The sequence below is a fragment of the Streptopelia decaocto genome (genome assembly GCF_964273445.1).
Source record: "Streptopelia decaocto genome assembly, chromosome: 1".
Lineage (NCBI taxonomy): Eukaryota > Metazoa > Chordata > Aves > Columbiformes > Columbidae > Streptopelia > Streptopelia decaocto.
This window is the reverse complement of record NC_138663.1, coordinates 16216134-16229568: the sequence shown is the minus strand read 5'-3', so window position 1 is coordinate 16229568 and position 13435 is coordinate 16216134. Positions and strand designations below refer to the sequence as shown.

Here is a 13435-nt window from a genome sequence, read left to right as displayed (position 1 = left end):
GCCGGGCACCGGGCAGCCGCGGGACAGGACAGGCCGCACCGACCACCTCACCGCCGCCCTTCCCTACCTCTCGCTTCTCTCGCCGTTACCCAGCGCCGCGGGCGAGTCCGGAAAGGAGGAAGCAGCCGCAACGCTCTGCTCGGCGCTCGCCGCGCTGACCATGGCAGCGCGCGTGGCCCGCGGCGGGCTGGCTCCGCCGCCGACGCCCGGCGGGAGGCACAGGCCGACGGGAGCGGCGGCGGCGCCCCGCCCGCCCCGCCTGCGCGCATGCTCGCCGCTCACGGGCACGCGGCGCCCGCCCCCGCGGCGGCCGGGAAGCGGCGGGGAGGAATCAGCAAAAATACGTGTATGTGGGAATAAATGGACGGCTCGGAGGGAGCGGCGGCGGCCCCTCAGAGCCGGGAACAGCCGATCCCACGGGCCGCAGGTCCGCTCCCCGCACAGCCCCGCGGCGGAGCCTTCAGGTGTCCGGGGCTTCCTGCAGCGCCGGCGTCCAGAGCCACCCGCACAGCAACATCCGAACATGCTGCTCCGAAGAGGGAAAGTGGATATCGTGAAGAATTTGTGAAGCTGCGAGTTACTGAGTGATGGTTTAAAATTATGTATATCAAGTGTCTCCAAAACCATATTGGAAAATAACTATAACCTGGCTTGCAGTGGTAATACTATTTTAGACGCCATGGATATAAAAGCAGACTATGTTTGAGAAGAGGCAATTATCTTCTTTTGGGTTAACTATGAGGGGAAAGGCTTTAAGACAGTGGGCTGTAATAGTGGGGTAAAACAGATTTTAAGCTTATAAGCCAGTCTTAAGTACCAGAGTGAAAAAAAAAAAAAGGGCTATTTATACCCAAAATATCTGTTCTTTTCCCCGTGGAGCTAATAAAAAGGCACCACCTCTCACCAAACACCTCACCCCTTAATAAGAACATTGTTAGTTTATCTCCAGGTTTTTCTTTAAGATTGCAGCAATTCATTCTCCTCTGTGTTGGTGTTCCCTGTACTCTTTACAACTGCCCTGCTATCAAAACAGACTTACAACGGGGTTACATCATGGTACTGCCACTGTGCCCCCAAGTCCACAGCTGGCTGACCCAACCCAGACATCTTCCTACAGCCAAAAAAGGAGCTCTCCAATATCTTTTGAGAAGTGGTAACATCAAAATTATTCAAAGAAAAGTGCTCCACATAAGATTTTTTAAAAATAAAAGCATTATACCAAACACTTAGATTCATAGATCAGAAAGGAGAGAGACTGAAGACTCCGCCATTTTTTATAATGAGGCAAGCAGATAAAACGCACACACCAGAAACACAGAAAGTGATGAGTTCCACAGCATTAATACAGATTTGCTCTTTTTAATGGCTTAGAGGAAAAAGTAGATCCAAGTAGTCTCAAGTAGCATGCCAATTTGAGTAAAACAACTTTGTTTTGGAATCTACAGCACTTGAGAATGAAAGGAACCTAAAACAATAAAGTAGTACAAAGAGATTCAAATAGTAATTTTTTTTTGCTTTTTAGGGACAGGCAGATAGTGGGTTTCAAGGAAGGAAGGAAAATACAGCAATACACCAATGTTCTCACTGAATTCTGATCTGTCTGTTTTGATCATTTTGGCAACTAGAATAACAATTGGATTGGAGAGTCAGAAAGAAGAAGAGGGTGGGAGAACGATCTTACAAGAGATAAATAACCAGGCAGAAAATACATTTATCTGTACATTTTTCCCCTCATCTCAGAAACAGCAGACAGCTTTAGCTATAGCACTTAAAGCTCTTATATTGACATGCCAGTGGTTGTAGGATATAATTCAGCAGCCAGGGATTTCGCTGCCTAAGCCTTATTTTCCCTTGAAATGCTCTCAGCACTGAGGCCTGAAAAGAGCAACCGACATATCTGGTTATTAGCTGTGCATCAGAGATGCTCAGCAGATGTTCTCACAGGCTATGAACTAAAGCAGTCCAATCCGCTCACAGACAAAAACCGTTTTGGCATTAGTGCTCGACGCCGCCTTGAGATGCCTCTTATGGAGGAGAAGTGGCACGGGACAAAACCACTTGCCGCTTTGCAGCATTACAGTAATATTTTTAACTACAGATGTCTCCACAGGATTTTGAGGGCAAATGCAGTATACATTTTTCAGAATGTAAGAAAAAGAGAAAATTATTATATAGTGACAACACTGTGCATTACACTGCCATTATATGTTTGACTGCACTGAAGTGACAGAACAGTGATCATTCTGCGTCCATCAAGTACCAGACTATTCTGTTTCAAACTGTGCTCCTGTCCTTACATCCCTACATGCTCGTTTTCTACTCTCTTGATCACACCTCAATAGTGGTAGCCTATGAACACCTGCCAAATTACCTTTGAGAGCCTGAATGGAGCAGGAAAAAAAAAAAAAAAAAAAGGAAGCTCTGAAAAAAAAAAGGGAAAGGGGAAGAAATCCAGCTGTAAACTGCAAGCCAGGCAGGCAGGCCAAGGGGCTGCTCCCCAGCTGCTGCTTCATACACATTTGTTTGACTACAGTGTTTAACAAGATCCCAAAGCACCCTAAGAATTGAGTGCAGTCATCTATGTAAAAATACAGCTGCCCTGCCAAAAAGCCCAGCACTTTTTAATGCTGGTGATTTATGATGTCCCTTGATGTGTGCAAAGAAGGGAAATCACATACAATGTCTCATATCCATACACTTAGCAAACCACAAATGAGGCGGGACAGAAAAAAAAAATAACCCCAGTAATATTAGGCTGTGGAACACATTGATACCAAAGATAGTAGGAAGACCAAACAAGAGGAGCAGATGTAAACATGCAGAGATCTCCCACCTGCGCTCCAACACACCTCGGCGTTACCGTGCTGGAAGCCGTGTGCAAGGTACATAAGACAAGACTAGAAACCCGGCTAGAGCACCTCGGGACCAAACCCGAGCCCCGTCTGCTGCTCTACAGCCGCCTGCACAGGTGCTTCGCGACGGCTGGAAAGGCGCGATGAAGCTGTTCCCGAGAAAGAGCGAGAGAAGCGGGCGGGCAGCGGCGGTGACCGGGAGGGCCCGGGGCAGCGGGAGGGGAGAGGGGCAGCGCGGGGGATTAAGGCGAGGCCGGGGCGAAGGGCAGCGAGCAGCCGCTTTACCGGAACGTGGAGGCATCGAGGTGGCATTTAGGGAAGAGGAGGAGGAGACTCAGGTGCAGAACAGCGAATATGAAAATGAGGGGGTGGGAGTGGCTGGAAAGGGGGTGGAGGGGAAGAAAATTAGTGCGGGTAGGGGGCCTGGAGGAATTGGGAGATTTGGAGGGTGAGCGGTGGTGGCGGCTGTTGCCGTTAGGGGGCAATGAGGGCGGGGAGGGACGCCGGTGTGGGGAGATGAGGGTCGGCTGTCAGGGGATCGGACTCCGCGCCGCTCCGGGCGCCCCAGAGCGGCCATGGCGGCGGGAGGTGCCCTCGGCCAATCAGGAAGAACCACGCTCGCAGGAACGGGCGAGACAAGGTGGCGGGAAGGGGCGCTCCTGCCTGCCTGGCCCTCGCCGGGCGCTGGGGGGAGCCGGCCGCCGCCGTGCCCGGTCCGGAGTCGCGCTGTCGGTTGCCAGAGTCCGTCTTGTGCTGTGCAGGGAGGTGCTGGGTGAACCGCGGGCTCCCTCGGAGCGGGGCCCTGCGCGCTGCCGCCCGGCCGCCGGTCTCGCCGTGTTACCTCAGGGCGGCCGTGCCCGGCGCCCGCCTCTTCGGCGGTGGAGCTGTTAGATCGCAGGAAGCTTTCGGCGTTTGTACGGCCCCCACTTTAGCTAATGCTTGAAACCGGTTTGTGGAGTCACAGATCGCCACATGTACGTCTGTCTGTCCAGTGAAGGGACACCCTGCCAGTCGGGGTGGAGGTGCAGGCTGGTGAGGCCTCATCAGAGGCAGCCGCCAGCCAAGGAGCAGGAGCTTGCAATCCCACCATCAGCTCACCCTACCGGTCACTACGGTGGCAGCTCCTGTGTCCAGAGGTGCTGATTACTTGCCCAAAACCTGGGCGGTGTTACCGTCCCTCTGTGGGCAGGAGTGGCAATGCAGTAATGAAAGTGGCTGTCATCATTGTGGTGGTATTTATTTGCAGTCTTCCATTTTCTTGGTGCATCAGTAGCCGGTTTAAATAAATGAAAGGAGACATGGATCACTAATCTTCTACATAGTTTTTCCAACTCAATCCCGCTTCTGGTTTTCTTGACAACTTCTTTTTCAGGGTCTCAAAAGGCAGAACAGTCCAGTTCACCAAAAGGAAAAATATGTTAAAGCTACTTAAGCTATCTGAAACAATCCTATTTTCTGTTAATTCATTGTGTAAATAGAACAACACTGTTTTACAAAATGGCCACTGTTTTAATAGAGGATCCCGAATTATTTACCGCTATGAATTGTTTAAGGGATATCAATTCTAATTCTTATTTTGAAAATATGTGACACAGATAACATTTAAAATGCAATTTAGAACAGCTGCTTAATGAGGCTCAAACTTCACTCACAGGGGAGCTGGAATAAGAACTGTACTGAGTGAAGTGCTGCAGTTAAAAATGCTACAGTGTAATCTTGGTTTGTTGTGGGTTTTTTTTGTTGTTGTGGTTTTTTTCCCCCCAAGAATTTAAATTGTTTGGTGTAGACAGATAACTAATTTGAAGCTGTGTCTTTAATTCAGCAGGGATTTGCTATATGTTGTTGATAGATTGTATGGTATGGGGAGGAGGGGAACATCAGTCACTCAGCTGAATTCCTGTCTAGATTACAAATGTCAGGTTAGTAATAAATCCTGATCTATCACCACTTGGCTATTTTTAGTAATTAGATCATGATTACAAAACAGAAATATTCTGATAATTGATTAAGTTGCATAAAAACACTAATCCTTTCACATACTGGCTTCTTGAATTGTCTAAATGCTCAGGACAAGGCCAATAACTATCAGGAAACAAAGATACCCTAGTGTACATTGTGACATTCAGTATTTCTTTGATTTTAATATCCTGTTTTCCATTCTTTGGTTTGTGAAAAAATCTCATGACCATTAATAAATAGGTTTCTCAATGTTTATTTGCAGTTGTATTAATAATCCTTTTTTTTTGTCCTTTGCTACAAGTTTGCTGTGTCCCGGCATGAAGCTTGGTCTTGAAAAGTATCACTGGTCTTAAAAACCTGAATGATATGAAGGATTTGGGCTTCTGCAGGGCTGCCTAGTTGAGAACAGTGTTGGCTGGCATAGTGGAGTAATGTGAATGATTTGTCTTTGATAGAGTTAAAAGGCATTGCTACTTGTTAATTACATAAAAAACAGGGTTTGGAAGAGGTCTGTATAAGCCATATGAGAGCTGATTTGATGCTAGGATATTAATAAATAATAAGTTTGACATAGTCTTACTAATATTTTATGAAAACTTTTCAAGTTGTTGTGATCCTTGTGGTGTTACCTATATACTAGTAGCACACATCTAAGTTGATAAAGGCAAGGTTCCCCAAATTTATTGCAAAATCTTTGCAGGTAAGTATGCATATTTGGTTGTTTGAGCTCTGAAATAAATCAATCTTTAGAGTTTTCTTGAAAATTGTCCCTTGATGTTCTGCCAGGCCCAGCAGGTTGTAAGAAAATCTTGGCAAATTGCTAGGAAGGTTTTGCTTTACAAGAATATTCTTTTGATTTTAATAATAAAGAATGTTAACTCCCTGTTTTGGTGTTTTTTGTGGTCTGTTTTGTTTTGGGTTTTTTTAACCATGCCCGTTGGTTTCCCTGGCAATTTTAATGTGATTGGTGAGAGCTGAACCTAGCGAAGATAACAACTGTTAATTAGGGTTTATCTAGTCTAAGTGTGATCTGGCAATCACCAGGGTTCCAATTAATTTTTAGGACATGTCTGCAAGGACATGTCTCCTACGTGAGCACCACAAGATGTACAGTAGGTCCATTGCATCCCAGCTGTTCTAAAAGACGTTGTGTTCCTGCATAGACCTGCCCATGCAGTGAGTGGAGACCCTGCAGCCCTGGTAAGCCTTGTTTTCTTCAGCCTCTGCTCCTGGGTGACAGTACTTTTTTCCCAACTCTAGTGCACGGCACTTCTGTCATGTCCATCTGATTAAGCTGCAGCTTCCAGCTACAGCTTCCAACATCTCTGTAATCCCCAGCCCAGCTCTCTCCACATCTTCCTTGGCCAGTCTGTGTCCCTGTGAGACCTGTGGACTTTCTCAAAACATTAAGTCTTTTCCCTGCCAGATTTACTAGATCAATTGCTTCTCCTCCCTCTCAATCACCAACTTCAAAATGACCTGGGCTTCCCCAAAACTCTGGTCCTTTTCTACCCTGTTTTCTGTTGCAGGCTGCATACCCATCAAGATACAGCGGAGAGTCTGAAATGCCACTGGGCTTGGTGCTCACAGACACCTACTGCCTTAACTCCGCTGCAGAGAGCTCGGGGTGATGGTCACAAACTGGCTTGTGAGAAAGGATGGGCAACGTACAAACAAACCGATTGCTGGTGAAATGTGCTCTGCACAGATGGTCAGCGAGGGAAATATTTCTTCCTGATGCCTTCTGCCAAGAAGGAACTGCCTCAGTCATAGCATTTGAAAGCAAGAGGTATTTCCTTCTCTCCAGGTTTGCTGCTGGCATTTTCTGCGCTTGGCTGGGTTTCTGTTGTACCCAGCTGCTCCTGCCTGCTGATGACAACACTTCCCTTCCAAATGACAAGGGGAGATCAGGAAACTGAAGGGAGACATTAATTTTTCTACTTTCTCCCATCTGGTATAATTAAATACTTGAGGGAAAGATAAAGCAGAAGTTATATATTCTTGATCCTGGGAAGATCAAGATCTGTCCTGTTACAGAATAGACACAGGTAAAATTAAACAGCTGATAGCCAGCCAGCCATCATTCTGTCATACTTTTAGGTAATTAATGCGTATTTTGATAGATTTAAATACTCCCCAGAAGCCTTTGTATTGAATTTCACTTGGGACTGAAAGCAGAGAATCTCCAAACTGTCTGTTTAGCTGTTTCTATTGCCACGCTAGGCAAGGGTAGCTGTTGAGGCCTTTGACTGAGCTCTGGTTCATCTAATGCCTGTTCGCTCTTCCATGTTTGTCTTCTGCAACCAGGGACCTCTCGGGTGACCATGGGAGAGGGGCCGTGTGAAGGAGTGCTGTTGTGGTCACAGCCGGACACCATGTGTATCACGTGCATTGGCGATCACAGGTAGAAAACGTCAGATCTCCCAGTTATTATACCCATGCAGACCTTTCCACAGCTTCCTGAAGCGCACTCGCTGTCCAGCTTTATTCATTTCAGTTTAAATATACTTCATCGGATTTCTAGTGCTTTTACACTACTTTTGCTTTCCAATTCTGTGAGAAAGAAAACATTTCCTCCAACCAATGAAGTAATGAGAAAGAAAAGTGGTTTTCAGTCCATCTTAGGTTTGCTAACGAAAATGAATAAAAATTGTTTTATTCCAGGTCAATCTAAACCAAAATATGTAATTTTTCGGTTCGCATAAAAAATAAGGAGAAACTATGAGGGTAGACTTCTGTTTCAGAAACAAGTAGTTCAGATGCTCCCCTTGACAGTGGAAGAACTGGTTTCACTTTGTGCCTCTGACTGGAGGACAGAAGCCGGTGGCTCCCATGGGAGCTCTCTGACCACCAGGCTTTGGTGGCTCTGCAGTGGATGTTATTGCTGCTGCTGTTCTCCAGTGGACACAATTTTGTTTATTACACCCCCCAAAAACAAACCAAAAAATACACCTTAATTCCCAAACAGACTACAGCATGGAAGGTTTCTGCATTGGTAACAAAATGTTTCTAAGCCAGTTGGCCTCAAAGGTTCTTCAGGGGCCGGAGAGATTTTCTGAGCTGAGGGTAATTTCTAAACAACATCAGTTTAACCTTTATAGAAGAATCTCCTTTAACCTAGAGAAAAACACTTAAGACAATTTAGGATGACAGGTATGAAAAATCTAATAATAGGAATTTAAAACAGAACATTGCCACAAATATGGGTGAATAAAAATGGGACAATCTTTTGTTAGCACTTTCAACAGTACAGAGACCATTAGCAGAATAAGAGCACTGTTATGCCCTATTAACAGATACTGTGCTGGAAAAAGCTTTCCACTGAGAAACTTCATTATTTTATGTTGCAGGATAGTGGCTGTTATGTGAAACACCATTGCCACCATCCTAGCTCTTGTGTGTATTGGCCTCATACAAATTGCACTTTAAAGCTATAATAGAATTTTAATCCCTGGTTTACTAAGGAATTTCTTTGGTCTGTTGTTTGCCAAAATATAGATTGATATTTTAGAACAAAGTATGACTGACTCTTTGAAAGCGTATAGGTGAATCTAATTCAACAACTGCTATTCGTGCTGCTCAAGTCAATCTGTTGGCAGAGTTGGAAGGACCATACCATCTGGCCTGTGTTGTGTGTACTCTGCAGTTTTTGTTTCATTGAAGAAAGTAATTGAACAAATTACTTAAAAATGGTTAAGTTGTCTTTAAAAATAGCCATTTTTTAGTGGAGACCCTGTTTTAGAAAAGAAATGTGCATGGTTAATTCCTACAGTTGTGGGGTTTACATATATATACTACAGCACTTCTGTTAAAGCCTCAAAATGCAATTTTCTCCTCATAATGATGGAGGAAACTTGTGTGTGGACTTAATGGAGCTGAATAAAGCCAGCAACCCAAAGAGTGTGCTTGACATGGTGAATCTGCTTTCCTTGGTGTACTTTTCTTGTGTTCCCTGGTGGAAGGTCAGCAGGGACACAGCAGAATGCCCCAGGGCAACTGCGGGTGACAACAACTTGTAGGAACAAATGCCACAGGGTGAAGCACTTCTTCCATCTGGGTCATTGTTGGTGTCTCAAAACCTATAGCAGAGCCAACAGCTGTGGAAATCTCGCTATGTGCAAGAAAAGAGCTGGGCATGCCAAAGGAGGAGTGGTATTTGAGGGAAGGAGAGGAAGAGGGGCCAGAAGCAGCCTTAGAGACCAGGCTGCAACACCTTGTGCAGGTTGGAAAAACTCTTGCTTCATTTTCCTCGTATGTGTCTTCAGTTGTTTCTGCCTGAGCATATTCCCTTTTTTTTTCCCTTTTCTTTCTAGTCCCCTCTGCTGTGTTTTCATGTGCAATAATCTATTTTTCTCTTGTACTTAGGGAGAATAATTACTTCTGATTAATAGGCCAGTAAAGCAGTGAAAAGTGAAAAATATCAAGCACTTTTGTTTAGTGATGTGAAAAGGTTCCTAGAAACAACCTTGTCCAGTTGTTCTGCATGAAGTCACCCATTCTGAGTAAACTAAGATAAGATCGCCACAAGGAATGTGACGAACTTCTCATCCTGCCAGTCGTACTGCCAGCTTGGAAATGTCAGGACCTTAGGAAATAACATTAAATATTGTGTCTTTGACTATATATATATATATCTTGAATAGCATTTTGAAAATCACAGTACAGTTCATCATTCGCTCTGTCTTTTTTGTCTTAAGTGTTGATGACTACTATCAGTAATGCTGTGCCTGCCAGGGAGATAATATTCAAGTTAAAATTGCATTTCTTGTTTGTGGTGGAAAAAACAAAGACTTCAAACACCTGACTTGCACACAGAAGGTGAAGGGGACCATGAGGTGCTGTGGCTGTTAGAAAATGAAGAAGCTTCTCATGAATTATAGACTTTACATTGTTCTGGAATGTGGAAAAGCTCTTTTAAGCAATTGTTAAATACTATTTTTGAAGTAGCTGTTTGCTCCAGGATGCAAGGTATGGAGTAGCAGCTGGCTGGTGGGATGCAGAGGTGAAGAAGCCGCGGGACATGGTGGCCTCCCTCCACACCTGCCCTGAGTTCCACAGCGTATTCTTCTGCTGTCCTTAGCTGTCTCGTGATCAGATCTGTCAAATCAAATACTTCTCTTATTTTATTGTAAGCTTATACTTCATTCTGGTTTTATTATTCAGTGTTCCATTCTCCCAATGTGTAGAAAACCAAGAAATGCACAGACTTTGCCTTTGAGAAATTGCACTTTAAGCATTAGATACACTTGAGGAAATGAGAGCAGAAGCAAAAGAAGAGAGACACAAATGTAGCAAGATTTAATTTATTATTTTGGCCTGTTCTTTATGCATGGGATTCATCTCAGTACATTTTAGCTGCCTAAAATACTGGCACCTGTCCTAATATAGGGAACTGGGCTGTGTATGACCAAAGGAAAGCAGCAGATGGATACCTCCGAAAGAAGATTTATGCCTTTAAGGCATAAAGAAGGTGGTAGGATGGACCCTATAGGGGTTCCTGTCTTTCTCCATTTACTCTAAAGGAAGTCCAGGTGATTTGTTTAGATTAAATACTTATTTTTCACATGCTGAGAATAATCCCAGGCTTAAATAATTTTATTTCATATTGAAACTTTAAAGAAAACCAGATTTTTTTTTTTTCCTGATGTTTTTCACGTTTTAATTACAGGGGAAAGAATCCATGTACCCAAAGAGACATTTTTATTCAGAATGTCCCTTGGAAGAAAGTGCAGATCTGTACAGGCTGGTGCCAGCTGCTGGTCAGGCAGCATCCAGGGCCAGGCTCTGAAGCAGGGCTGGTGCCTCCACTCCGGCCGCCTTCCCTCGCTGTTGGCTGGTGTCTGAGAAGGGAATATATGCTGAAGTGTGAGCAATTCCTCTCCTTTGTATTACGGATATGCCTTGGGCCTAAGAAATGACAACTGTAGGACCTGTGATGACTTGAAAAACCATGCACCAATGTTATCTGCCCTCTAGCCAGCATGGGATGAGTGATGCATTATAAATCCAGATCCTTTACCAGTGCAGAGATTAAAGAAGAAAGAAAGAAGTTTCTTAATCCTTGCCTCAAGCAGTTTAAAACCTCCTTCTTGTTTGGGGTCCTACATAAATCAAAACACAGGACTGACTATATTCTGCAAATAAATCTTCCTTGATATTTACTTCTCACATAACTTCTCTGTAACAAAATCTGAATTCACTACCAAATATGCTAATAAAATGTCAACCATTCTGTAATTTACTAGCATCATAATAATAATACCTTCTTCAGTTATATGTTGCTCTTTCAGAGAGTGCTTGACATACTGCTTATACATAAAAAGTAAAATTAATATATTAATATATCATTTAGTCTTTTATTTCTTAATATTGAAACCCATTAAATATAAACCATCTGTACAGTAATTAATCATGCATGAATACAAACCAGATGCAGATTAAATTAACCTGAAAAAAAGTCTCCCACAAGTAATTTCCACGTGCACTTGGGGAAGATGATTTCCAAAAATGTAAGTATATGAGTTATTTCTGGTAGAGTGAACAATCATAGTAATGGCAGAGGATACTTAGTACCTACACACTGCAATAAGATTAAAGAGCATGTATTTATTTTGTTTTGTGGATTTGGGGAGTTTTGTGGTTTGGGGGGTGATTTTTTGTGTTGTGTTTTTTTTTTTTTTTTTCTCTGAAACAACAGGAGCTACCAAATGAAAAGCAGTGAATATATATATTTAATACATTTAGAAAACCTTGTATTTGAGGATGTGCTGATACTTTCCAGACACAATCATTAATTAATCCTTACAATCAATCAGAGGAGAACTGATAACAAATATATCACAACTAAAAAAGTGCATCCAAGACAGCCTGTCATTCTGAAAACTGGAATCAAAGCATCACAGGTTTCAACAAAAACATCAGACAGCAGTGGCCAGTGATGTGTGTGAGCTGATGAACTCCATTGTGGAGCTGCTCCGTCACCATGTTCCCCATGACTGTGGGGTGCCCTGCACAGCCCCTGCCCTGGGCCTGTGGCTCGGAGTGGTTCCAGGCAGAGCTGGAGCTAAAGTGCAAAGCTGGACCTCCGTTTGCCATGTTGTCTTTAGCTTGAAATTTAAAAAAAACCTGGTGCTCACGGCAGTGATCCAGAGCTTGAGTTAATTTGAAGCTGGCTCAAAATGTCACAAGGGTGCAATCACAGCTTTCAGGTGGAGATGTTTACAGTCACCTCAAAACCCTAAATAAGCCCTGCCAGACAGTTTGCACACCTGCTGTGAGGAGTTGTCCTTTCTAGCCTATGTTCAGATAAACCAGTGCCACTAGACTTCTGATGTTAAATAGTTGTAAAGACTTCCAATGTTTGGTTGCAAACTGGACCAACTGAACAGTTGTTTGCCAGTACTTTAAGAATCCCAGCCTTCTCTTTTCAGTTGCATGAACTTTTTCTGCTGTTAATTTAACCTGTCAGAATTTTCTTTCACTGCACAGATTTGCTGATGCCAGAAGCCCTGGCAGGAAGCGTTCACAAATCAAGCCTTTGGCAGGTTGTAGGCTGGGTCTCATTCTCACCTACACCTCAGTGCCTGGGGGGACATACTATCTTCTCCAGCTGAAGCGTGCGGGTATGCCTTTGCTTGCTTCCCTCAGTCGGCTCTGCTCATTTCCAGCTGAAACACTTGGCTGTCTGAAACCCAGGTAAGACCTCTTCGGTGTTTAATTTTTCTGCTAAGCATGAAGCTAAAGCATGTTGAGGTTTTGCTAGTCCTTGCTTCCCTTTTAAAGTGAGTCATCTTTAAAGAGCATCACTGGTGTTGAACATTGTAGTGTTAGGGTAGAGACTGGGACGTATAACTTCCAAGATTACTCTTACCATAACATCTGAAATACTTGGAGTGCCTTTGCTTTGTTCCCCAGCTCATCGTAGCTCATTCAGCACAGTGATGGCTGGATGAAGGTGAGGAACAAGAACAGAGCCGGGAAGTGGCACTTTTTGTACGCTCAAGTGGGGATGCCCTGGCAGTGGAGCTGCATCAGGGTGCACTGGACCCGCTGGTGCCTGCAGGTGGAGCAAGAGGTGGAAGGCACAAAGATGGGGCGCAGGCTGCTGTTTGTGAGCTCTAGCTGGTGTCAGGATGCTGGGTTGTCTTTTTTACCCATGGCTGCCTTCTGTTTTTCCAACAGAGGTTTTGTGTTGGCAAGTCTTATTTTCCTCCAGGTGAGTAGGAAGAGGAAGGGTTTGAAGTAAATGCCAAAATGAGCCTCTCTTGGGTTCACACTGAGGTTTCCCTGTATGAGTCTTTTGCACTGATACTGACATTACATGTTTTCCTCACAGCACTTAGAAGATGTGGTTATAATCTTGTCTCTGCCAAAATTCACAGAACCCGACTTCAGGCATTTCTCAGTGGCATCTTCTTTAGGACCTTGGTCTTTGTTTTAAGTCAATGCAAGAAACATGAGCCTCCAGAGAAGGAGTTAGATCTCTGCAAACAGCCCTGCTGAATTTAGTAAGGATTAAATAGCTTATATCCAAATCTCACAATATTTTTCTGGATAGAATTTTGTTTTTACTTTAAACTAAGTGTGAATATGTTTTTACAGTCTTCTCTGAAAGCACTGGTGAG

General features: G+C 44.0%; 1 protein-coding gene across 2 annotated transcripts in view; it reads right to left on the bottom strand.

Moving 5' to 3' along the window:
• The window catches only part of ERGIC2 (ERGIC and golgi 2), a 28451-nt gene extending 25293 nt beyond the window's left edge, over positions 1–3158 (bottom strand). The window contains exon 1 of one of the 2 annotated variants that reach the window (XM_082051323.1): positions 3138–3158. The gene's annotated coding sequence lies outside the window, so the exon portion shown is untranslated. Of the gene's footprint in view, positions 1–67; positions 248–3137 lie in introns of those variants that run through there. The other variant, XM_082051322.1, reaches the window with a different exon arrangement.
• Positions 3159–13435: the final 10277 nt, after the last annotated feature.